Source organism: Monodelphis domestica, chromosome 7 (genome assembly GCF_027887165.1).
Source record: "Monodelphis domestica isolate mMonDom1 chromosome 7, mMonDom1.pri, whole genome shotgun sequence".
Classification (NCBI taxonomy): domain Eukaryota; kingdom Metazoa; phylum Chordata; class Mammalia; order Didelphimorphia; family Didelphidae; genus Monodelphis; species Monodelphis domestica.
Genome location: NC_077233.1, coordinates 76,953,636 through 76,977,951, shown reverse-complemented (window position 1 = coordinate 76,977,951; position 24,316 = coordinate 76,953,636). Strand labels below are relative to the sequence as shown.

General features: G+C 37.2%; 1 protein-coding gene across 4 annotated transcripts in view; it reads right to left on the bottom strand.

Moving 5' to 3' along the window:
* Nucleotides 1-24,316, bottom strand: part of GRB10 (growth factor receptor bound protein 10) — a 233,563-nt gene that overhangs the window by 122,276 nt on the left and 86,971 nt on the right. Inside the window, exon 3 of one of the 4 annotated variants that reach the window (XM_056804837.1) lies at nt 575-627. The exons of 2 other annotated variants lie outside the window; for them this stretch is intronic. The gene's annotated coding sequence lies outside the window, so the exon portion shown is untranslated. Of the gene's footprint in view, nt 1-574; nt 628-14,968; nt 15,271-24,316 lie in introns of those variants that run through there. One more of the 4 variants, XM_007500401.3, reaches the window with a different exon arrangement.

The window sequence follows — 24,316 nt, the reverse complement described above, 5'->3', positions numbered from 1 at the left end:
CATACACACACATGTGTATATGGAATAGACAAGACAGACAGACAGACAGACAGACAAGAGAAACAGACAGAGAAAGAGACAAAGAGAGTGCTCACAGCATAGGGTTCAAATGGACTGACAAACTCATCGTATAACCAAAATTTCAATCAACATGCATTTATAAAGTGTTTTCTGTTTTCTAGACATTGTGTGAGACACCAAGGGCCTCAAATTAAAAAGCTCCTACTCCTAAAGGATTTTATACTCTAATAGGAGAGACAAGATGTGCATAAGCATGCAAATTCAGAAAAAATACAAGATAGTAATGGAGGGAGGGCACTAGCAAACAATTAGGCACAGAAGACTATAGGGAGAAAGGCTTTCTAGAGAAATTGGTCCTTGATGGAGCTGTTCATTACAAGAGATTCTATTCTATGAGGGTGCAATGTTTGGTGGGAATAGACATGTGTAGACAAATTGTGGTAGCCAAAATGTTTGTGATGCTGAGTTTATGATTAGAATTAGCAATATTTGTATAAACTCAGCATCACAAATATGATGGGAAGAACATAGATTATGGGGTTCGTTCACTTACTAGCTCTGTGACCTCTTTCCTCCTTTAGTCTCTCTGGGGTTTTGTTTCCTTATCTGTAAAATAGAGATAATGATAATCCTAGTCTGTAACTATACTGCTCCCTGACCTAACTGATCTATTTTTAGAAATGAATGAAGGTCATCCCAAACTTAAAAGAGGAAAGGAAATGTCAATTACCTTCATTACAGGATTGTTATCATGAAAAACTTCTGGTAAACTGTCATGTGCCCCCAAGCAGATACTAAAATCACATGGGATGGAGAACTGGAAAGAAAGGGCTTTGAAGAGGATCTACTCTTATCCCTGTCATTTAACATGTAAGGAACTTGAGGCCCAGAGAAATTGAAGAGATTTGGCCAAAGGCACAAAGTAAGAAGCCACCAGAATTCAAATTCTCTTCTACTGATCCAGGGTACTTTCCACAACAGCAAACCGAGCCTTCATTTTGAATAGAATAAATTAAAGACCTGTAATTGAATTGCTATAGAGGGAGAGGGAGAGGGAGAGGGAGAGGGAGAGGGAGAGGGAGAGGGAGAGGGAGAGGGAGAGGGAGAGGGAGAGGGAAAGGGAGAGAGGATGGACTATTTCGGCAATTCTCAGATTTTTGGTGTCTTATAAATTATTGATGACCTCTAAGAGATTCTTTGATTATTGGGGTTGTGCTGGTAAATTTCTTAAAGCAGCATCAAATAGGAAGGAATATGTGGCACAACACAATTCTAAATTTAAACTGTGTTATTACCATTTTCTCCAACACTTTCTTAAATCTGTCTCTACATAACCAATAAAATACTAAATCAAGCCCTGATTTGTGATGTTTTTCAGTTAATGAGGTATAAATTCTCACACTGAAAAATTAGCAATCCACTATGGAGTTTTAGATTTAGCTCTAGTACGTCTCTGGTTTCCTCTATTAAAATTTGGTAAATTAGATATTAAAACAGAGAAATAAAGATATCTTATTTCTTCTAAAAATAATTTATTAATCAATTACCTAAACATAAGTGATATTTGAATGAAAAATAACTACATTTTCTGCAAAAAATTAGGGATCAGAATATGGTTTCAAATTTCTTTGGTTTCTGGTTTAATAGAAGACAGCTAGATTCTCTTATTAGCCTCTATATTCAATCTGTTGTGAGATTGCGTTAGATGAACTATATGTAAAAAAATCTAGCTCATGCAATTATGGAGTAGGAAAAGGGAAGACTATTTTAATAGGAAACTAAAGTTTAAATGTTATTAATATTAAAAATATTAGTACCTCCCCATCTCTACCCCCAGTAATCCACATTTAAGAAGCACTGAAGCCCCTTCTAGCTCTTAACCTCCAAACATTACTTTTAAGAGATCAGAAGAGATTTTTAAAAGGGGTGATGGGGTAGCCAAATGGTTCAGTGGATTAAAAGCAAATACATAGTATTGATTCTAAGATGGAAGATATGGATTAAAAAAAAAACAACCCAATAACTATTTTAAGGGTATGTTAATAAAAGTGCCTTTTCACACAGAAATATAAGATCCACAAGGAATCCATATGTGTTCATATAGTTCTGAATGTTTCACAGAACTCTATACCTTTCCTTCATTATCAAATTAGTTTATAGATAACCTGTTAACATTGACTGGTTTCTGAACTCTGGTGAGAAGTTATAAAGAAGCATGGGGAAATGTAGTTACTGCCATCAAGGGATTTATCATCTAAAGAAAATAAATGAGACACTATGATAAATGCATAACTCATAAACGACAACAAAGAAAGCATCACTGAATGAAAAGGATTCAGATCCATGGATCTGAAAGACCCAAAAATAGGATACAAGCCATTCAGGAGTATGATTTCATGAAGTAGGGATTCAAAAGGTTTCTTGTGCCATAAGTCACAAGGAGAGACTTTAAAGCAGAATTCCTACACAAAAAGTGAAATTTAGCTAAAAATAGTTATCAGTCCAGTTTCCCAAAGTTCAGTCTAACAATTATGATGATAAGGTAAAAATCTATGAAGGTATTTTAAGAGACGAAAAATGGTATATTCCCAAAACCTAATTCTCCAAAGGAAGTTCTATCATTCTAGTAGAACAGAATACTCATGGAAATCGTAACAGAAAAGTGGAAATAGGCAAAAATTTTCTACTTTCCTATATTCTCCTCTGACCTTTCCCCTCGTGCGTGTGTGTGTGTGTGTGTGTGTGTGTGTGTGTGTGTGTGTGTGTATTCTTCTTTTCCTGATACTGGTCATTAAATTTAATATACTCCTGGAAGTTAAGTAAATAATCCTAAACTGGGCAAAGCAAATGCTGCTCCATGAGTTAGCCACCTCCAGCTTGCCAAGAAAATGCCATTTTTTTAACCCAAGTTCCAAGAAATTGAATGCATTACCTCACAACATTCCCTGGCTGAACTAACCAAAGCCTAAAATACTCATATTCTGCCTCTGAACCAAGGTCTCCAAGACAACAGAATACTGCACTACCAGGGCACTCAGTAGACCACATTACATTAATTCCATTTAAAATTTCTCAGCTTGGAAAAACCTGAAAAAAAATTTTATATACCAATAACTAATTATACCTTTTGCTTTTCACTCATAAATTAGAAGAAATGTAAAAGGAGCAAGAAAAGAGTACTGCTGTCCTATAGAACTGAATTAGGAACTAAGATGGCTGAATTAGGAATGAAGATGGCTGTAGAATCAAGGCTCTTACTCTCCTCACCATCAATGGATATAAGGTGCCTCAAGAGGACAAAAAAACAAAATCACATGAGTGAAGGGGATCCACTATAGGACTAAGCCTTGAAGGTGTGAAGTTCAAAACTACTCCACCCTATTCAGACCATTCTTTAGAAGATCTGATTTGGCTATTTCCAGATCAATAACAATAGAGATACTTGGAATAACAGAATCAGGTCTCTAAACCACATTCTCCACCCTACCCAGTGTAACAAGATTAGGAAGGGCTGCAGCAAACTCAAGATTTAATTATTCGAGAATATGGCCTTCAATAGACATGTGCAAAAAAAAGGACAGATCTCTGGGCGATCCAAGGTCAAGCTAGAGCCACCAATGCCACATGTGAGACACAGGAAGTGAGGTAGAGAACAGTCTCAGGAGTTCTCGGGACTTCCTGTGAGGAGGGCGAGAGTCAGTTCTAGGCTGGTGCTTGGCTGCTTTCCTTCAGACTGGTCACATGAGTGATAAGGACTAATCCCTTTCCTTTCTCCTCTCTCTCTCTCTCTCTCTCTCTGTCTCTCTCTCTGTCTCTCTCTCTGTGTCTCTCTCTCCTGTTGTAATTAACACACCATAAAAATTTGTCAGCTGCCAAATTACATAAGTGAATTCGTTGAAGACCTTAAGTATATATATACATACATACATACATACATACATATATGTATATATGTATATATATATATAATATATATATATCAGTCTTTTAAAGTGATTTGAATATCACAAAGGTAGGTGGGATCTGGACATTTCCACATTTTGAGGGGGTTAAATAATTCCCACCAAAAGACTAGCTGATCAACCCTCCACGATTACACCTATGCGCCAAGTAGAGCAAGCACACTAGAATCAGAGTGGAAGCAGGGCAATCTCTAGGTTCTTGGGAGCTGGATGACAACACCATAGACTTACCCCTGAGAGCAGCTAGCCTTGGGACTCCAGGAGGCTGAGGAAAATGGACCTTGGGCACAGAGATAGAACAGAAAGGGGCAACACACAGCAGAAGCCACAGAAACTTGAAAAATAGCCTCAGGGCAAAAACAGCTCTGTAGCTCCATACATAGAGAACCTGCCCTCCTCATTCAGACTTCTGGCTGGGAAGGGAAGAAAAAAACCAACAAAGCAATGGCCATCAACACCCAAGAAATACAATCTTCAACCAAAAAAAAAAAAAAAGAACATGAGAAAAGCATTGACCCTCAATAATTTTTATGGAAAAAAAATTCCAAATTACAGGAAACCTCAGAGGATGACAAACAAGTAAATACACCCAAAATTTCAAAAAAAAAAAAAAAATAGAAATTGGTCACAAGCTCTTGAGGAAGTTAGATTTGAGATGATGAATCAAATGAGAAAGATAGAAGAAACTTGGTAAGAAAAGTGGGAAATAATTCAAAAAGAAAATAACAGTTTAAAGACAGAAATTGGTACTTGGAAAAAGAAGCCCAGAAATCAAATGAAATGATGAGCAAATTGGATACCAGAATTAAATAGCTGGAAACCATGAAAAACAGGATAGACCAAACCCAAAAGGAAAAAGCAAATGATGATAGCTGAAAAACAGTCTTTAAAATAATAGAATGGGACAAGCAGAAGATAATGATCTCACAAGACAGCAATAATTAATAAAGCAAAGTCAAAAGAATGATAAAATAGAAGTAAACATGAAATATCTCACTGAGAAGATGGTTGACTTGGAAAACAGGTCCAGGAGAGACAATTAGAGAATCATAGGCCTACCTGAAAACCTTGAAATGAACAGAAACCTTGAAATCATACTACAAGAAATTATCTAAGAAAATTACCCTGATATTTTTCAACAAAAGGGCAAAAGAGACAGTTAAAGAATCCACAGATCACTCTTTACATTAAATCCTCAAAAGACAACCACTAGGAATATTATTTCCAAATTCAAGAGCTACCAAGCTAAGGAGAAAAATTTACAAGAAGCCAGAGATAATTCAGATATCAAAGAGAGCCAATCAGGATTACACAGGATTGGGCAGCCTCCACACTAAAGGACGGCAAGTCTTGGAATATGATATTATGAAAGACAAGAGAATTGGGTCTATAACAAAGCATCATATACCCATTAAAAATGACTATATATATCCAGGGGAAAGTATGGCCATTCAAAAATATAGAAGATTTCCAAGTATTTATAAAGAAAAGACCAGAACTAAAAGGGAAGTTTAATATCCAAACATAAAAATCAAGAGAAACAAGAAAAAGTAAATGAGAAAGAGAGGAGAAAGAAAAAAATTATTTAAAAAAATGTTAAGGATTCTAATAAGATAAAATTGTTTATATTCCAAGTATTTATAAACAAAAGACCAGAACTAAATGGAAAGTTTAGTATCCAAACACAAAAATCAAAAGAAACAAGAAAAACTAAATTAGAAAGAGAGGGGAAAGAAAAAAATGTTTAAAAAAAATTTTTTTAAGAATTCCAATAAGATCAAATTGTTTATATTCCCATATGGAATGATGTTATTTGTAACTCTAAAGAACTGTATTCACTATTATAGTAGTTAGAATTATTCATAGGTACAGGTTAGGGTACTAAGTGGTTGAAAATGACATGCCAAAAAAGGAAAGGAGGAGAATAAAAGATGCCATCAAGAGAGACTTGATGGAATAAGAAAAATAGGATAATCTATACCACACAAAGAGGCACATGGGAGGGGGAAGGGAAGAATACTATTATAAGGAGAGGAAGAGAGTGCTGATAGGTAATACTCATACCTTACTCTCAGTGGAATCAACTCTGAGAGGGGAGAGCATCTAGATCCATTGGGGTATCGAATTCTACCTTACACTATTAGGGAAGTTGAGAGGGAAAAACCAAGGGGGCGAGGGAGTGGGATGAAGAGTACAAAAAAGGGGGGAAAGATAAGGAAATAAAAACTATCAAAAAGCACATGAAAAAGTGTTCTAAATCTTTTATAATCAAAGAAAATCAAAACAACTGTGCGGTACCACATCACACATAGCTGATTGTCTAACATGACAGCAAAGGAAAGTAATACATGTTGGAGGGGATGTGGTAAAATAGGAACACTAATGCATTGCTGGTTGAGTTGTGAACTGATCCAACCATTTTGGATAGCAATTTGGAACTATGCCCCAACGGCTTTAAAGGACTGTTTGCCTTTGACCCTGCTCGGGTTTATACCCCAAAGAGATAATAAGGAAAAAGACATGTACAAGAAAATCTATAGCTACACTCTTTGTGTGTGCAAAAAAATTTGAAAATGAGGGGCTGCCCTTCAATTGGGGAATGGCTGAACAAATTATGGTACTACCTGTTCTGTTGGTGATGGAACACTATTGTGCTCTAAGAAACAATGAACTGGAGGAATTCCATGTGAACTGGAACAATGTCCAGGAATGGATGCAGAGTGAAAGGAGCAGAACATTATATACAGAAAATGATACACTGTGGCACAATTGACTGTAATGGCCTTCTCTACTAGCAGCAATTCTGAGGGACTTATGAGAAAGAATGCTATTCACATCCAGACAAAGAAGTGAAGATGTAGAAACACAGAAGAAAAACAACTGCTTAATCACATGGGCTGATGGTTTTATTACTGGGGATAGACTCTTAAATGAAAACCCTAGTGCAAATATCCATAGTCTGGAGATGGGTCTTGATCAGTTACACAGGTGAATTGTGCATTAGCTATGGAAGAGGGGTGGGAGGGAGAGGAGGGAAAGTACATGAATCATGTAACCATGGAAAAAATTTCTTAATTGATCAATAAAATAAAATTTAAAACTTTAAAAAAAAGGTTAATCAGACTAGATTTTTATTCTTTCATGTCAAATTCATTGTCATAAGAACAGAATTAGAAATCAAACTGTAAATTAAATTTCTAAAACATTTGTGTATCCTGAAGCATTGTGAATCAGATCAGATAAGCATTCAATTCATGACTATACCTAGTTTTGCCATCATCAGCTGCACCCAACTCAAAGTCACCTAAATGGCTTCATCTTTAGAGACTCTTCTTACAATCCCCAGAATCAATAAATGTAAGACTATTGAGAAATTCAATCAGGGATGCCTGGAAATTTTCCAGGATCTATCAACAACAGACATAATTCTCAGGTTCTAAGAGGAAAGAGAGCAAGCTTCTTATAAAGTAATTTCAATTCTGGCTTCCAAATTATATAATAAATATGACTATCACACTGGAATAATTATTTTTCTCAATTATAATTTCAATAATAACAGATCTCACATGAGTCAAGGCAACAAACCTGAGAGAAGAGATTCTTATTGCGGCTTAGAGAGCCAGGTTTGGAGATTGGATATCCTGAATTCAAATCTGACCTCTGATACTTCCTAGCTGGGTGACATTGGGGAAATCAATAATTCCAAATGCCTAACTTTAAGCACTCTTCAGCCTCAGAACCAATACTTAGTATCAATTCTATAAAAGAAGGTAAATGTTTAAAAAAAAAAAGATCTTATAAAAGCATCCCCTGCCTCTTAAAAATTTTTTAAACTTAAGAAAACATCAAATAAAATGAAAATATCTATAATTAGCATGGAACTGAAAAGGATGGCTATACATGAAAATGACAAATCTCGAATGAATACAGATTGCTTTTTTCTTTTAAGTATTTAATAAATCCAGCATGTGACTTTCAAAGCTGGGAAAGATGCACTCTTGAAAAGTTGTAAGCCCAATGAATTTCTTTCTACCATTAACTTGCAATTAAGATTCTCTAACTGGATCACAGTAACTGACATTTCAATAATATTCTAAAGCTAGCCAAGTGCCCTCCATACATTATCTCATTAGGAGGCAAAGTGCCCATTTTCAAATCATGCTTTGTCTTTGTCATTTAGGGAACGTATGACTTCTGGCAAACCTCTTAACATCTCTGAACCCCAGTTTTCTCATCTGGAAAATTATATGGTAGGACAGCTCGATGGACAGAATATCAAGCCTGAAGACATAAAGATTCACTTTTCTGAGTTAAAATTTGGCCTCAGATACTTACTAGCTGTATAAACCTGGACAAACCACTTAACCCAGCTAATATCAGTTTCCTTATTTGTAAAATGAATTGGAGAAGTAAATGGCAAACCTCTTTGGTATATTTGCCAAGAAAACCCCAAATGGGGTGACACTAAGAGTTGGGTACAACTGAAAAATGACTGAACAACAATAAAATGAGGAGATGGGACTAGATGGGATCAACGGTCCTTCTCAATTCTAAATGTGTGAATTCATTTAAGCTTAGAAAGGTGAAACAATTTGCCTACAAACCTACAAGTCTGTGTCATAGACAGGACTGGAATCTATGGCTTCTAACATTCTATGCCCTCCACCATACTGGACTTGCAATCACAAAGATGTTGGCTTAAATTCTACCTCTAATACTTTAGGATGATGTAAAAAAAAAAACATGGAAGAAGCTTTACAGACAATCTAGCTTACTCACTTCTCTCACTGATGGGTCAAAAGGCTGCATCCATGGAGGCAAAGTCTGGAGGACTTAAATAAGCATCAGAAGTGACATTTAAACCCAGATCCTCTGAGTCTAGACCAACACCCTTTTAAATGTAACAATATACAAACTGTTTGATCTTCAGGAAACACTGTCAGACAAGAGTTCTTAACTGTAGGACTTGAGTTTTTATAATATTTTGATAAATGTATTTCAATATAATCGGTTTCCTTTATAGCCCTTTGCATTTAAAAACAGAATTCTGAAAAAGGATGCATAATAAGCTTTACCAGACTCCCAAGGGACAGGGGATAGGGAAGGGGAGAAAGACAAAGAGAGAAGACAGATAGAGATAGAGACACACAGAGACAAAAAGAGAGCTAGACAGAGAAAATAAGAACCTCTGCTATAAGACTATGGGCTAGTCTCATAGTCCCAGCTAGTCTCATAAGACCCAGGCTAACACCTGCCTAGGAGTGGGGGGATAGAGAAGGAGGAAGAAGGACAGAGGGAAGCCAGAGCAATATAAAAATAAGGTAATAATGAAATATTTTTAAATCTATCTAGCTATGACCGAGTACTGACCTTCTGATATCCAAGGCATCCCCTGGGACACAGATGCCAAGAAAAGTGTTAGTGAGGCTCTGGGATACTCTGGATTTCCTGAAGTTCCATTTCATGGAACACTTATCTTCAAAAGCTAACCCCAGGAATTGTGTAGTTTAAGGGGGAAAAAATATATTTGTGGTAGCCTGAATAGTTCAAAGAAATTGCTACTATATGACACATCTCTTCTATTTACAAGTACCAAGCAGGAGTCCTAATAGTTGGGGCAGTGTCATCTGTGGGCAATGCCAGCAGCCTCCAATCTATGACACCTTCTGAAAACAGGATCCATAAAGGGATGAGAATTTTAAGTTTTTAATAAAGTGCTGGTCTTGAGGATCTGAGTTTAAATCCTGCCTATAACACTGCCTACTATAGCCATGCATATAGTCAAATCACTTAATCTAATCCCCAATTTCCTCTGTAAAATCAATGATCACAGCTGATAATGCCAGTCTATATAAAAGTGCTTCTGAAAGGTGCTTTTTCTAAAAGGCTCAGATAGAATGTAAGCCTCAGTTGAGCAGGGGCTATTTTCATTTTTGGCTTTGTTTTCCCAGGACCTAGCATTGTGCCCAGGACAGGGTAAATGCACGTACAATAGAATGCTAGAGTGATGAGGCAATGGGGGGCAGATATCTCCTTACTGTTAAGAAACTTCCCACTCAGTCTATCAGGTCATCATTTGCAAATACTGCCTGAGAAGTTACCAAAAAGGAGGAAGAACCCAACAACCTACACACAAAGACTACTGGGGTAAGTGATCATCCCTCTCAAATACTGAAATAAAATGGACCAGTCACTCCACTCCCATCAAATGATTCCTGAGGAGTTTTCTATTTGACGAAGTAATGGAAGCTTACTTTTTTAATTCCTATGAACTACAGGGAGAAGCAATTCACATAATTGAGCTTTATAGATTGCATAATTCAGAAGTTAATTAAGTGCTTTAGAATGGTGAGTATCAATGACAGAATCTTATCCATTTCACATACCCATCATGGTTAACTGCTGTTGTTTTAAATTGTGAATTTAATTTTATTCTGTTTTTGGAAATAAAACTGAATTTGGACACAGTTCCTGGGTTCCACTCTAGAGCCTGTCATTTACTAGCTATGGCCTTGGGCTAGTGAGTGAAACTTTTTCTAGGCTTCTGCTTTTTACCTATTTAAAATGAAGGGATTGGATTAAAGATTTCCCTAGGGTTGCATCTGTCTCTAAATCTATCATCTTTTATCCTATGGATAAGCATTCATTAAACACATACTCTGTGCCAGGGAATTGAGGTTGGGAATATAAAAAGGAAAATGAAGTGGCAGGCCTGCAAGGGGCAGATATTCTATTGGGGATGCAAATAATGGGTATGAAGGTAAGTAAATAGCACATATAGGATGAGACGAAAGTCTTAGGACCAATTTAAGCTATTAAAGCTGTGGGTTTAAAAATTAATATTCAATAACTAAGTATTATATTTATACAATATATTAAAATTAAAAAAAAAACTAGAGTAAAATGTGCCTAAATCAACCATGACGAAGAAGAGAGGAAGGAGTTATACCAATCTTAAATACAATCACATGAAAGCCAGGACTCAGGAAAAGGAAAAAGGATTCTAGTTAATACAGAAAGGAGTTTTGGGTAGAGTAGTTTTTAGGGGTTCAAGAATTTCCAACTATACAAAGCTGAAGCAGAAAATCTCATAGTATTTTTTTAAACCCTTGCCTTTCATCACAGAATCAATATTCAATATGAATTCAAGGCAGAAGAGCTAGATAATCTCATAGTATTTTTTAACCCTTGTCTTTCATCATAGAATCAATATTCAATATCAATTCAAGGCAGAAAGTCTAGAAAATTGGGGTTAAGTGACTTGCTCATGGTCATATGGCTAGGACAAGTATGAGACCAGATTTGGACCTGGGTCATCTAGGACTAGTTCATTATCTAAGAGCATTCTGTTGGCAGAGGGAGGTACAGATGGAGATATGGGAAAATGGTGGCAAGTGAGCTAGATCTTCAATGGAGATGAAGATTTCCAAGAGGCGGGTGATGAGAAGGAAAAAATTGGTATCAGAGGGCTGAGGTGGATGAACAATAAAGTACATATATGAGACAAATGATGGATATCATGCATAGACAAGGGTCAGGGCTCAACGGTGAAAGCAAGTAACATTCACTGGGTTATGATGGCGCACATGCAATGGCATGCATTAAGCTGGTGTGGCTGGGAGATCATTGGGCTTGGTGGAAAGCATCCTGGTCTTTCAGTTTTTGCCCTCATTCCTCCTTCTCTTTTCTGGAAGCCTAATAACATCATTACACAAGTCTTTTGCCTTGACTAGGTTGTTCTGTAAGAGCCTCCAAGGTTCCTCCCAACGGTGGGATGCTCTGAGCCCCTGACCTACATTCCAGTCCCATCTGGGCCACTCACTCACTACCTGGACTTCAGCTGAATTCAGTCAAATGACAAGACTGAACCAGATGATACTTAAAGTCTCTGTTCAATGCTACCTTTCTGAGGGAGTCATTTAACCTCTTGGAGTCTCAGATTCTTCAGCCACAAAATGAGGATACTCTCACCTGCCCTACTTCCCCTCAAGGCGCAGTTAGGAGAAACAAATAAGATAATATATGTAAAGCACTTTGTAACCACAAAGCACCATTTAAATGCAGGCTATTATTATTATTGTACTACATTGTAATTAGGCAAAAATAAGCAGTTCATGAAAATGACTATAATTAGTAGTTCCACAAGACCAAACCAAGCATTTCTGGGGATAGTTAGGTTAGAAGAGGAGGGAACAGCAATGGAAGAAAGCAAGACATCTAGAGAGTGCATCAAGCCTCTGGGAGGCCCTTTAGGCTAATTAAGAGATTCATTTAGGTTAAAAACCAAATGCCTCAGGAAGAGAAGGAAGGTAGAAGCCATCAGCCACTCATACTGAAGTGCCAATGAGTGAGGAAAATAATTTGATTAAACTAATCCAAAAGAAGGAAATGGGAGATTCTCAAGAGGAGGGAAAGACAAAGGAAAAAGGAGATAACATGGGGGCTAGAAGAATATAAATCTAGGACCTATTAGATAGGCAAAAGACATGGGGGGGAGGGGGGGGGGGGGAGAGATGTAACCAGGAGGTGAGAAAGAGGCCATGGATAAACATTCAGATTCTGCCTGAGGCCAGTCCTGCCAGCTTTCTCTTCTAAGAGTACTGGAGAACTTCCATCCCCTTCCCTGGGCCTCAGCCCAGGCCTGTAGGCCCTGTAGATTTCCTCCTGCCTCAGCCCTCAGGATGTCTTCCTGGCCACTTAAAACTGGCCCTACAGGCTGAGGAGGCCAGCCAGGATGATTGAAAGGGGAAAAATATAGCTGAAGTTCCACTAATTACTGTTTCATATGAGTTGAAAAGCAAACCTACCAGGGAGGTGAAGGATCTCTCAGACAAGTCACTTCTCTAGCTTTAAGATTTAATTCATCCACACCACAATGTAGGTGAGGATTTTTTTAGGTGGGAGGCCAGTGCTGGCTTCCACAACACATATACTAAAATTAGGTGGGAGGCCAGTTTTTGTTTTAGTGGAAGAGTTAATTTTGAGACAAAGCACTCATTAGGGGGGCGGGGCATGATGAGGAAATCTAGGTGACTGGAGGGCTGGATGGGGGACACTGAGTGCATGAAAGGGTCAAGAGAGACTCCTAGAAGGTAAGCAAGCCTGAGGTGCTCATTCTCTGAGGGGAAGAGGAGCTGAAGTCATTTTCTTTACTCTCAAAATATTTCCTACTTATTTTAAAAAAAGAAAAGGGCATTTCTCCCTTACCTCCACCCTCTTTCCCCAGGACCCAATTGCTTTTTCCTCACTCACTTGTAATTGACCAGTGAACAGCTGACATACACCAGGACCTCTCTCAGGCCAAACAAAACTATATGTAGCCTGGTCCCAGGAGCACACATCTCAGCCCACTCTCATCACCAGCCCTGTCTGTCTGTGGGTACAGTACTAAGCATTAATTAAGAGGAAGGAGCTCAGAGTCCCTGAAGATTTTTATCAATTCGTGCCCTCCTAATGATCATTTACTAGTTGTGTGACCAAAAGCAGGTCACCAGCCTCTCCCTGCCTGGTTTCCTCATTTACAAAATGGGAAATTGAATAATTCTACCTCCTACTTTTTAAGATAATGGAGGTGATTCCTGAGATAGGAGAGCTGAATTCAAATATTGCCCCAGTCACTGACTAGCTGTGTCCATCTGTCAGGTCTGATTTTCAACATTTGTAAAAAAGAGGATCATAATCTCTACCTCCAGAGTTGTTGGGAAATCCATCTGAATAGGTATGAAGCTGTACTTTCAGAATTGTTTTTGCATTTCTCTAATCAATAGTGATTGGGAGCATTTTTCACATGCCTTTTGATAACCTGGACTTTTTTCTTGACTGTTCATCTCCTTAGACCCTTTATCAATTGGGTAATAACTTGCATTCTTATAAATTTGACTCCTTTCTCTATATATCTGAGAAATGAAAGAGGTCTGCCTTTATTAGAAAACCTAGGAGGAAGGGAGGAAGGGAGGGAGGGAGGGAGGAAGGGAGGAAGGGAGGGAGGGAGGGAGGGAGGGAGGGAGGGAGGGAGGGAGGGAGGGAAGGGAGGGAGGGAGGGAGGGAGGGAAGGAGGGAAGGAGGGAGGGAGGGAGGGAGGGAGGGAGGGAGGGAGGGAGGGAGGGAAGGAAGGAAGGAAGGAAGGAAGGAAGGAAGGAAGGAAGGAAGGAAGGAAGGAAGGAAGGAAGGAAGGAAGGAAGGAAGGAAGGAAGGAAGGAAGGAAGGAAGGAAGGAAGGAAGGAAGGAAGGAAGGAAGGAAGGAAGGAAGGAAGGAAGGAAGGAAAGAAGGAAGGAAGGAAGGAAGGGAGGGAGGAAGGAAGGGAGGAAGGGAGGAAGGGAGGAAGGGAGGAAAGGCAGCTAAGTGGTATGGTGTCAGGAATATCCGAATTTAAATCTGGATTTATTTACTAGCTTTGTGATCCTGGAGAAGTCACTTAATCCTTGTCTGTCTATAATCTATAATAGCTAACATCATTATCCTGTCAACAAACCAGCTCAAATAACACTTCCTTCTTGAAGCTTTACTTATCCAACTGAAGATTCAGATGTAATGGGGCAACATTTATTCAGTTTCCATCCACTTGTTAATTTATTTCTCTTAGTTATAGTTTTTTTAAACCCTTATCTTCCATCTTAGAACCAATATTAAGTATTGGTACCAAGGCAAAAGGGCTAGACAATGAGGGTTAAGTGACTTGCCCAGGATCACACAGCCAAATAAATGTCTGAGACCAAATTTGAACCCAGGACCACCCATCAAGGCCTGGCTCTTGATCCACTAAGTCACCTAGCTGCCCCCAGTTATAGCTCTGAAATACTAATACAGAATTCATATATAAATATTAAATGAAAATAAATTCTCTATGCAAAATATCATAAGCCTGTATTGTTTATCAAAGGTTTTCCAACAATCATCCACAATCTCTTTGGCTGTTCCTCTAGGGGAATGAGTCATGATTTTGGCCAGTTTAAGTAGCCCATTATGCCCACTGAATTTATCTTACTTTTTAAGCACCGCCTGGGGACAGAACTGCTGGGATCCTTCTCTGGTCTGGTAAATTTTTCATCCTGATTTCTGAGGCCTTATGCCAGAGTGCCAAACTGAAGCATAAAGAGGGGAAGAGTAAGGCTCCCAAAGTCCAGGGTAAAGCTCAGAATCAAAAAAAAAAAGTCACAACTGTTGGATCATACTACCTCCAGCACAGAAACAATGCTGGATAATAATTAATCATCCATTACCATGCGTACTTTGGATCCAGTGATAGATTTTCTTTTTTTAAAAAATTTCTGTAGCTTTGGGGGTTGATTCACAATTCTATTTTTATGATCTTTCATTTCAGGAAAACCGAAGGGAAAGTGTATAAACTTGCTCGTTGGGGCAGTGTGTGGCAATCATAAAATACAATCTTCTTGGTGTAATACTTGATGTTCAAGTGACACCTGGGAAAGATTTTGCCACCCTGGTTATTACCCCACTATTACTTAATACTGTTCTATTCCTTACTCACTGACTTAAGTATGGCAACATTGTTCCAAAATGGCAGCAGGCCATTGTTTCAATGCTATACAACACTGTTCTGCATAGCAGATCATCTGCAGGATAGCGATTTTTCACTCCCAAGAAAGATATTACTTGTTGAGTTGGTATCTAGGAGTTTATTACTCTGAGCTATAACTTATTTTTTCAACTCTCCACCCTTCATATAAAAATACAAATGAATTTAAAATCCAATCACCCCAGTTCTCCCTTACCCTCCAGCCTTACAAAAACCCCTCCAAAATAAAATCACTAAGAAATAGGGGACCCAAGGGACAGCTAGAGTAGGTGGCTCAGTAGATGGAGAGCCAGGCCTACAGATCTGAAGTCTTGGGTTCAAATTTTATCTCAGACACTTCCTAGCTTGTATCACCCATGGCAAGTCATTTAATCCCCACTGGCTAGCTCTTCCAGCTTTCCAGGGAGAAAATTCTATTTAATGCAGCTAAGTTCCCAGGTCAACCAACAAGTCTTTTTCAAATGCAAAATACACTGGAAACAAAAGGGATATTAATTATTTCCATTTACATTATAGAAAGTAGATTTACACAATACAGATGTAAATCCTTCAGAGGGGTGGTAAAAATGAATACTTGAATGCAAATTTTGATTCTAAGAAAGAGTTTAAAGAGTAAAAAAAGCTATCTTAAGAGTTTCCAAAAATCTATCTACATAAAAATAACAGTGATCTTTATAAGATCAGAGGTTTAATCATCTAGTCCAACTTCCGGATTCTGCAGATGAGGAAACCAAGGGCCAGAGGTTCTGTCTTGTACAAGCTCTCACAGGTTGTAAGCATCAAAGAGTTTTAATTTAATTTTATATTTTAAAAATAGTGCTTCTAATAATTATAATTTTATAATCATTTTATATTTATTTATATTATTATAATTATAAACAGTTTATATTTACTGTTTTGTAATTTAATTTAGATTATAATTGATCTTATAATTAATATAATTTAATATTAAAAATAATTTCATGCTAATAATTAAAAATCATCTGTTAGCATTTTGAAAGATATCTAAGCTTCACTATTTTCAACATCAAGTTTCAGGTCAAGATTTATGTGAAATTTTGGGGAGTGGAAGAGGGAGATCCTCTGGAAAAATGATGTTTTCAATCAAGCTTAAGTTAATAGGGGACCAAAGGGAGACTGGGAAAAGGAGTCCAGAAAAGAAGGGACACTGTGTTCTGGTGGAAAGGAAAGAGAACAAATTGAGAGATGCTTTCCAAATAAGGAAGTCATCTTGGATGTAGAAGAGCATTGAATGGACATGGAATGTGTTGCATCATGGCAGAATAAAATGGTTCCTAGGCGGAACCTGTCATGAAATAAAATTTATAATGAGTAAGAGAAACTTTAAGAAAGGATTAAGATTAAAGTGAAGAAATCAGTCATAGCATTCCAAAGGATAAGTGGGTCCAAAAACAAATTACCAAAAAAAAATAATAATAAATGTATAAAATATAGTAACAAAAAATATACCAAACCTTTTGGGATATGGCCAAAGTTATCCTTAGGGAAAAACTTCTGTCTCTGAACTCTTTTGTTAACAAAAAGGGAGAAAGGAGACATTCAAAGAATCAAATACAAACTTTTTTTTAAAATATTTTTTAAGTGCCAAAAAACCCAAACATAAACATTCTGGAAATCAAAGCAATAAATGTAACTGATTAAAATTATTTTTTGAAGAAAAAATAATAGTTCATTTTTAGGAGAAAAGAAAAAGGTAACTAATGTCCAAGGAGAAAAGGGGTATGTATAATGAGCATCTTGAGAAAAGACTGTATTTTTACCTTGCAGGATTTCTTACCAAAATGCACATAATACATTATGAATACTTAATAAATAAATGCTTGTTGCTTGATTTCACCATTATGTCTTCTCAGTTATTAAAAACAGAAGAGATAGTTTGGCATTTTTGAGTGGGATTTCTTAAATGAGTTCCTAGAGATTAAAAATAGTGTGGCAAAGGTATGGATGGGTTTTAATCCCAGCTCTATAAGTGAAGATTTTCCCAGAACCACAGTTTTCTCCTCTGCAAAGTAAGTTGAACAAAATCATCTCTAACATCCTTTTCAGCTTTAAAATTCTAATTCAGAACTTCAAGATGACCAGTTTCCAGGAATCAAAGTACTGATGGGCACATTTTCTAAGAAAGTGAACAACGGAATGAAGTGATCATTTGAGAAACAGATGCTTTTAAAAAGAACTTCCATTAGAGGGATTTTCTGGAATTCCAGGTTACTTGGCAAACTTGCCAAGGGCTCAGATCACATTGCTTTTTCCTTCCCATCTTTCTCTGGAAAAATGCTAAAAGTGTAAGTTACCATACCAAGTCAGGTTTGCTGTCTTAAAGAGTTCAATCTCAAGAACCAGTGGCAAATATGGAAGCATGGAGGGGTATTTAAAAAGCAGGAAGGGTGGTGTTAAAGATGTCTCAAAATCTAATTCTAGAATTCTTTTCAGGGAGGATACATGCTGTTCATGTACTACATGTGAACGCGTCTCTTCCATTTTCACCTCAAATATTCTGATCTTTGTAAAAAGACATAAAAAAATAACTTGGAAACCTGACCCACTGACCCTCTCCTTCAGGCTGTCTCCATGCTTAGACACAATCCTTTCCCCACCCTCCTCTTATTATGTATACACAACTCTTCCTACCCACAGCCAAAGCCATCCATTCTGACTTCTCTAACAACAAAATTCATTTTTCTGAATACTACTTTAACTTTTATAAAAATAAAACCTGTAAGAGTGATTGCTATTTCTTCTTTATGCTTGTTAATTTCTTGGAATTTGTTGTCCCTTGTGACAATTTCTTTTAAAACTAGGATCGATTTTTAAAAATTCTTTACCTTTTTAAAGATTACATTGCATTGAAGGCCTCAGAGTATATCAAAAAAAGGGATTCCAAAATAGAAGTCTAAGTTTGACTTGGTAAAATGTTTTGGATGACAGTGAAAACTAGTAAAGAGGGGACAATGAGGTGACTCAGTGAGAGAGAGAAAGAGGGGGGGAGAGAGAGAGAAAGAGAGAGAGAAGAAAGATTGAAATAGAAGAGAGGAGAGGAAAGAGAGAAGATAGAGAAAAGAGAGAGATTAATCCAATAAGGCAAGATCTGACTCCTGAACTTGACCACTCTTATAAATCAGTTTTAAAATCATCTGCAAGTTATCTCTCACATCTATTCCTTTCTTTGCACTGACAGAAACAGTTCCCATAACCTGTCATCGAGACTACTGAAATAGAACTCCTTAAATAGCCTCCACACTTCTAGCCTGTCTTCTTTCCAAACCATTCTCAGTCATTTTTCTAAAGCATAAATCTTCTGCTTGATAAACTTAATGTCTTCTTGCCTCTAAGATAAAATACAAACGTCTTAGCTTGATATTTGGAGGCCCTTGAAGTCAAGAGTCTGCCTACCTTTCCAGATTTAGTTTTATAATACTCTTTATATTATGCTTGCCATCATATATAAAGTGGCTTCCTGCTATTTCCTTAACTTTCCATTGCATTTCCTACCTTGATACCCTTGCCCAGACTGTACTTCATCTGTGGAATGTCCTTCCTCTTCAGCTTCTTAGCACCTATCTCAGGAATGCAAACTTTAAATGCTATATAAATGTCAATTATTACAATCAATAAAATCCTTAGATTTCTTCAAAATTCAGGCTCTGGCTCTGGTGCAATTTCATACATACCTGAGGCCATTCCTGCTCCCTCCAAGTTCCTGGTACTCTCTCCCACTTCAAATCACATTATATTTTCTTTCCTATGTAAATATTATTTCTGTCTCAGTAGAAATGTGAGCTCCTTGAGGGCAGAAACTATTTTTTTTCCTTTTATTATTATTTTTATATTTCCACTGATCATGGCCACATAGCTTACTCAGAGTAGGTACTTACATACCTGCTGAATTCATTTCTCTCACCTTCTAAATATGATCTTCCTTTTTGAAAGACACAAAACTGACTAAGATCCATCTTACAAGACCATTTTACAAGTAGTAGTTAAATATTTATAACCCTGAACCTGTTTTCCCCAGGGAGAAAATTCTATTTAATATAGCTAGGTCCCCAAGTCCACCAACAAGTCTTTTTCAACTGTAAAATACATTGAAAATAGAAGGTATAGTGATTATGTCCATTTACATAATAGAAAGTAGATTTACACAATACAGATAATAAACCCAACAGAGGGGTGGTACAAATGAATATTCCAATGCAAATTTTGTAGTTTCTTTTTAACCAGAGAGAGAGAGATATATAGGAATCCAGATGTCTAAGAATGAGAAGAATCAGACATTATTCTTGTAGCTTTCAGCAAGTCGGTTCATCCATTTGTTTCTCAATTTCCTCATTTACACAATGAAGGAATTGGACTAATTTAATTTTAAAATCCCTTTTCCAGTTCTAGGATTCCTTGATTCTACCTAGACCTGGGGTTCAAACATACTCCCTTAAAGGATGTGACTGGATCACTGAAGGGCAAGAAGCTACCCTCCTGAGACAGAGCTCCCCACTCCCATTTCACAAGTCCTTTCATGTTCATTTATTAATTTATTTACTTTTTTTAAAAACTTCTACATTTCACCTGAGAATCAATATTAAATATTAGTTCCAAAGCAGAAGAAAGGTAAGGGCTAGGCAACAGGAGTAACTGTCTTGCCAAAGATCACATAATGTGATTGGAGCCCACATTTGAACCCAGGACCTTCCATCTCTAGCTCCACCCTCATTTGTTAATTTATTAGTCAACTGTTGGAAAGTTATAAGCTGCAACTTTGTAAATTATTTATATATACACACACATATACATATGTATATATGTATATGTGGGTGTCTGCATAACACATGAATCTATGTGTGCGTACATATATAGTATACACAAAATATGTGTGTATATACATATTTATGTGAATATATCTGTGGATACACACACAGAAATGATTTACTGCTTACTAATAAAAGGCCCGGGCATTAAATTATTGATATTATCAAAGCAAATAAAAACTGTAAAAAAATTAACACAAAACATTTTCTATTATTATTCATTGCACTAAGAGAGCTAGACTTCTATCATACTTTCTTTAAATTGTTATCATCTGGTGCCATAAAGCACAGGTTTACCCATCAGTCTGGTTCCATGACAAGTACAGTAAAAGCTTTGTTAGGAGCTAAAAGGGAGGGAAGAGAGAGAATGAGCAGGAATAAGCAGATTAGGTAAAAATGTTAACTTTATTACCTGTAAAATATTTATTTTAGTTAAAGATTCACTGGAGTAAAGACTATTTATTATTAGACCTTGGGAATGATCATGGAGTATTGTTCCTTGCTTTGAGTTTCCTCCCAGTCTCTTGGCTTTCTCTACTTTCCCCCTGACTCTCCCCACCTACCCCCAAGGGGAAAGTTAGCCTAATCCTATGTGAATCAATATTAACTGTCTCCCATGCCTAGAAGTCTCTCCCTCTTCATTTCCACCTCCTGACTTCCCTCAAGTTTCAGCCAAAGTCCCATTTTCTGCAAGAAGCCATCCCAATCACCCTTAAGGCTAGTATTTCCCTCTTCTAATTATCTCTAACTTATCCTGTATATAGTTTTTTTGAGCTTGTAAAGAACGGAGTATACTACTTCCTTGCTTTATATTTCCAAGAATTTCAATGTTTGGCACATCGTAGGAGCTTAATAAATATTAACTGACAAATTTGTCAGGAAAGAATTCATCAGGTAAACACAATTCTGGCAAGGGGTAAACAAAAAATCTAGTCAAGTAAGATGTGCTGGTGTCTGATCAGTCTGAAGCTGGAATTTATTGCTTTTTTACTTGGGTAAAAAGCAAGGAGATCAAATCAATCAATACTTAGAGAAATTAATTCAGACTACTCACTGGAAGGTTAAATACTGGAGTGGCAGTTTAAATACTTTGGGCACATAATGAGAAGGCAGGATTCATTGGAAAAGATTGATGGTAAAAGGAGAAGGGGACATCAGAGGATGGCACAGATAGATGGTGTCCTAGAAACAATGAACATGAGCTTAGACTGACTTCGAGAAACTGGGAGATGGAAAAGCCTGACATACTATGGTCCATGGGGTCACGAAAAGCCAGAAATTGCTAAATGTCTGAACGAATAGCAAACCCTGAAGCTTTTATTCCTTATCCCCACATACAACAGTCATATGGAGCAGTTAAGATTATAAACTCTTTGACAGGAGAATGCATTTGATTTTTGTATTTGCATCTCTAGCAAATAGCTAGTTAGCTAACAATTTGCATATTAGGACCTTATTAAACGCATGATAAATTGAACTGAGCCACAAAATTCACTGTCATCCACCAAAGGTTTAGATTTCAGTCAGTCAAAAAAGCATTCATTAAACAAGGAATTGTGTTAAGCAGAGGTATTAATCTTTATTAATGCTTACCCATCAGGAAACTTTCTAACAATATGAAATTTATATCTACTAGAGAGTAACAATTCAATTTTAATTTACATATAAAAGATGAAAGTCATCTCACTTAAATTTTGTTTAATACTCAAAAATGTTTTTTAAAAAAAATTTTAAAGCTTTTCTCAACAAAGTCCACAGTCCTGGTCCTTCTGTGACTGCTTACAACTTCTTAAAGGGATGATTCCATCTAGAGATATCCTCCTGGAACCTACTGACTTAGCAGAGACTGATTCATTTTACCCTAATAAAGTCAGACTTGTACTGGGCAATAGATTTCATCAGTCAGGTTTCCCTTTTCTTTTAATTCAATGAATTAATTAAATTTCTTTTTATTCTTTAGAATGGAAAGAAAGAGCTGTACAAAAGTCAGAAGGAGGCACAATCACATCAGTATCAAAATGGTGGAGGAGTAAGATGTCAATGTCCAGTTTCTCCAAAAACTTTTGGATGTAATTTATGACAGACAATAAATACCATGATCCTTACTTGGCAGATGAACCATCCTATCCATCCAGATTCTCCTCAAATTTAAGCTGTTCCATACCACCCAGTTGGAAACATTCTAATACAGTTTAATCAATATTTCCAAAACTTGGGGATGGAGGACCTGGTGGCAGGTGTTGATTTTATGTAGCAAGATCAGCTGGTATCTGATCAGATTGGAGGTGAAAAAGACTGTTTTTTACTTTAGTGCCTTTTGTTTTACCAGGAAAACAGAGGCAATTTCTCTTCTAATAAATGATTATAATACCAAGAGAAAATCCAGTAGGAGCATGTCATAAGCAAACTAGAAGTCAGCTCAAAGATTTAGACCACATAATCTTGCTTCCTTATTTTTACAAACTGTGTCCTAGAGATGCTGACTTGCCCTAACTGACAAAGGTAACAACTAGGTTTCAAATCCAGGTTTTCAGGCGTCCAAATTCAATGTTCTTTGGATTCTAGTCCCAGTTCTGCCACTAACTTGATGTATAACTATGGACAAGTCACTTTGCTACCTTAGAAAATCTCAATATCCTCCTCCATAAAATAAGGGACTTAGATTGCTATTCCAGCTCTAATGCTGTGATTCTTTAGTATTAATTAAGCACTGGCTGTGTTTGTCTCTGTTAAAACTCATCCCATTTGGATATTTAATAAAGTAAAAGCTTAGTTAGCATTTTTCTAATCAGAGTTTGATTTTTAAATAACCAACCCTGGCTATATGCTACCAATATAAGGGAGAGACCTGGGATTAAATCAGTTACCTCCCGAGTCCCCTCACCAAGGCAAATGTCTCTCAAGACTTTAAATCATAGGGTGCAGATAGTGGATTGAGAATCAGGACTAAAGAATGGGTGGTCCTGGGTTCAAATTTGTCCGCCAAAACTTCCTAGCTGTCTGACCCTGGCCAAGTCACATAACCCCCATGACCTAGCCCTTACTGCTCTTCTGTCTTATCATTAATACACGGTATTGATTCCAAGACGGGAGGCACGGTTGTCTTGTTTTTATAAGACAAATTACAGAGAAATTCTTTATCTATTTAGTTCAGGGAGTTTCCACAAAGGAAATTAACTTCCAAAGGGAATTCCTATCCCTGGATTTATCTGTATCTATTAAAACATAGGTCCAGAACAAAAAAATGAAAAAGAACTCCCATTTCTCTTGGGCTCTGAACGTATTCTGTTTGTTAGCTGCATGAAGTTTGGAAGAGATGTTTTATTTCCTTCATTAAGTATATTTGACTTAAAGAATCCAACTCAATCGTATGCTTCAATAGAATTCTTCCTATCTAAATCGGAGCTGCTGTGGGTGATCTGGCTACCAAACAGGTTAAAAGATTTGTGGTTGGTAAAGTGATACATTTTTAAAACATACTTAACAGAGAGATCAACCAGTGTAACACTGACTTCAGGAGGCAAATCTCTAGATCTCGTGATGGGCCAGATGTCCTTTCCCTGAATTAATTAATAACCCCAGTCATCTAGAGAATCCATTTCAACAATACACTTCATTCTTCAGCCAGGCTAGTTAATGAGACAATATGGTACCTGTAAAGAGCCCTGGCTCAGGAAGCAGAGAACCTGCTCATCGCCTGGGGGTCAGGGTAATGAGGAGTTAAGAAGACTTGCCCAGGGTCACCCAACAAGTTTATGTCAGAAGAAAGACTTAAAAAACGGTCTGTCCCTCCAGATTCCAAAGCCAGTTCTCTACCCACCAAAGATAGTGAGAGAGAATTTGTTGTAACCGAGTTGTGCCAGAAAGAACACCGGCTCTTCCTCTAGGCTCCAATTTCTTTACCTATAAAATGGGAGGGTTGAACAAGATGACTTCTGGGTCCTTCTTGAACTTGAAAACTGGACCCTTCTGA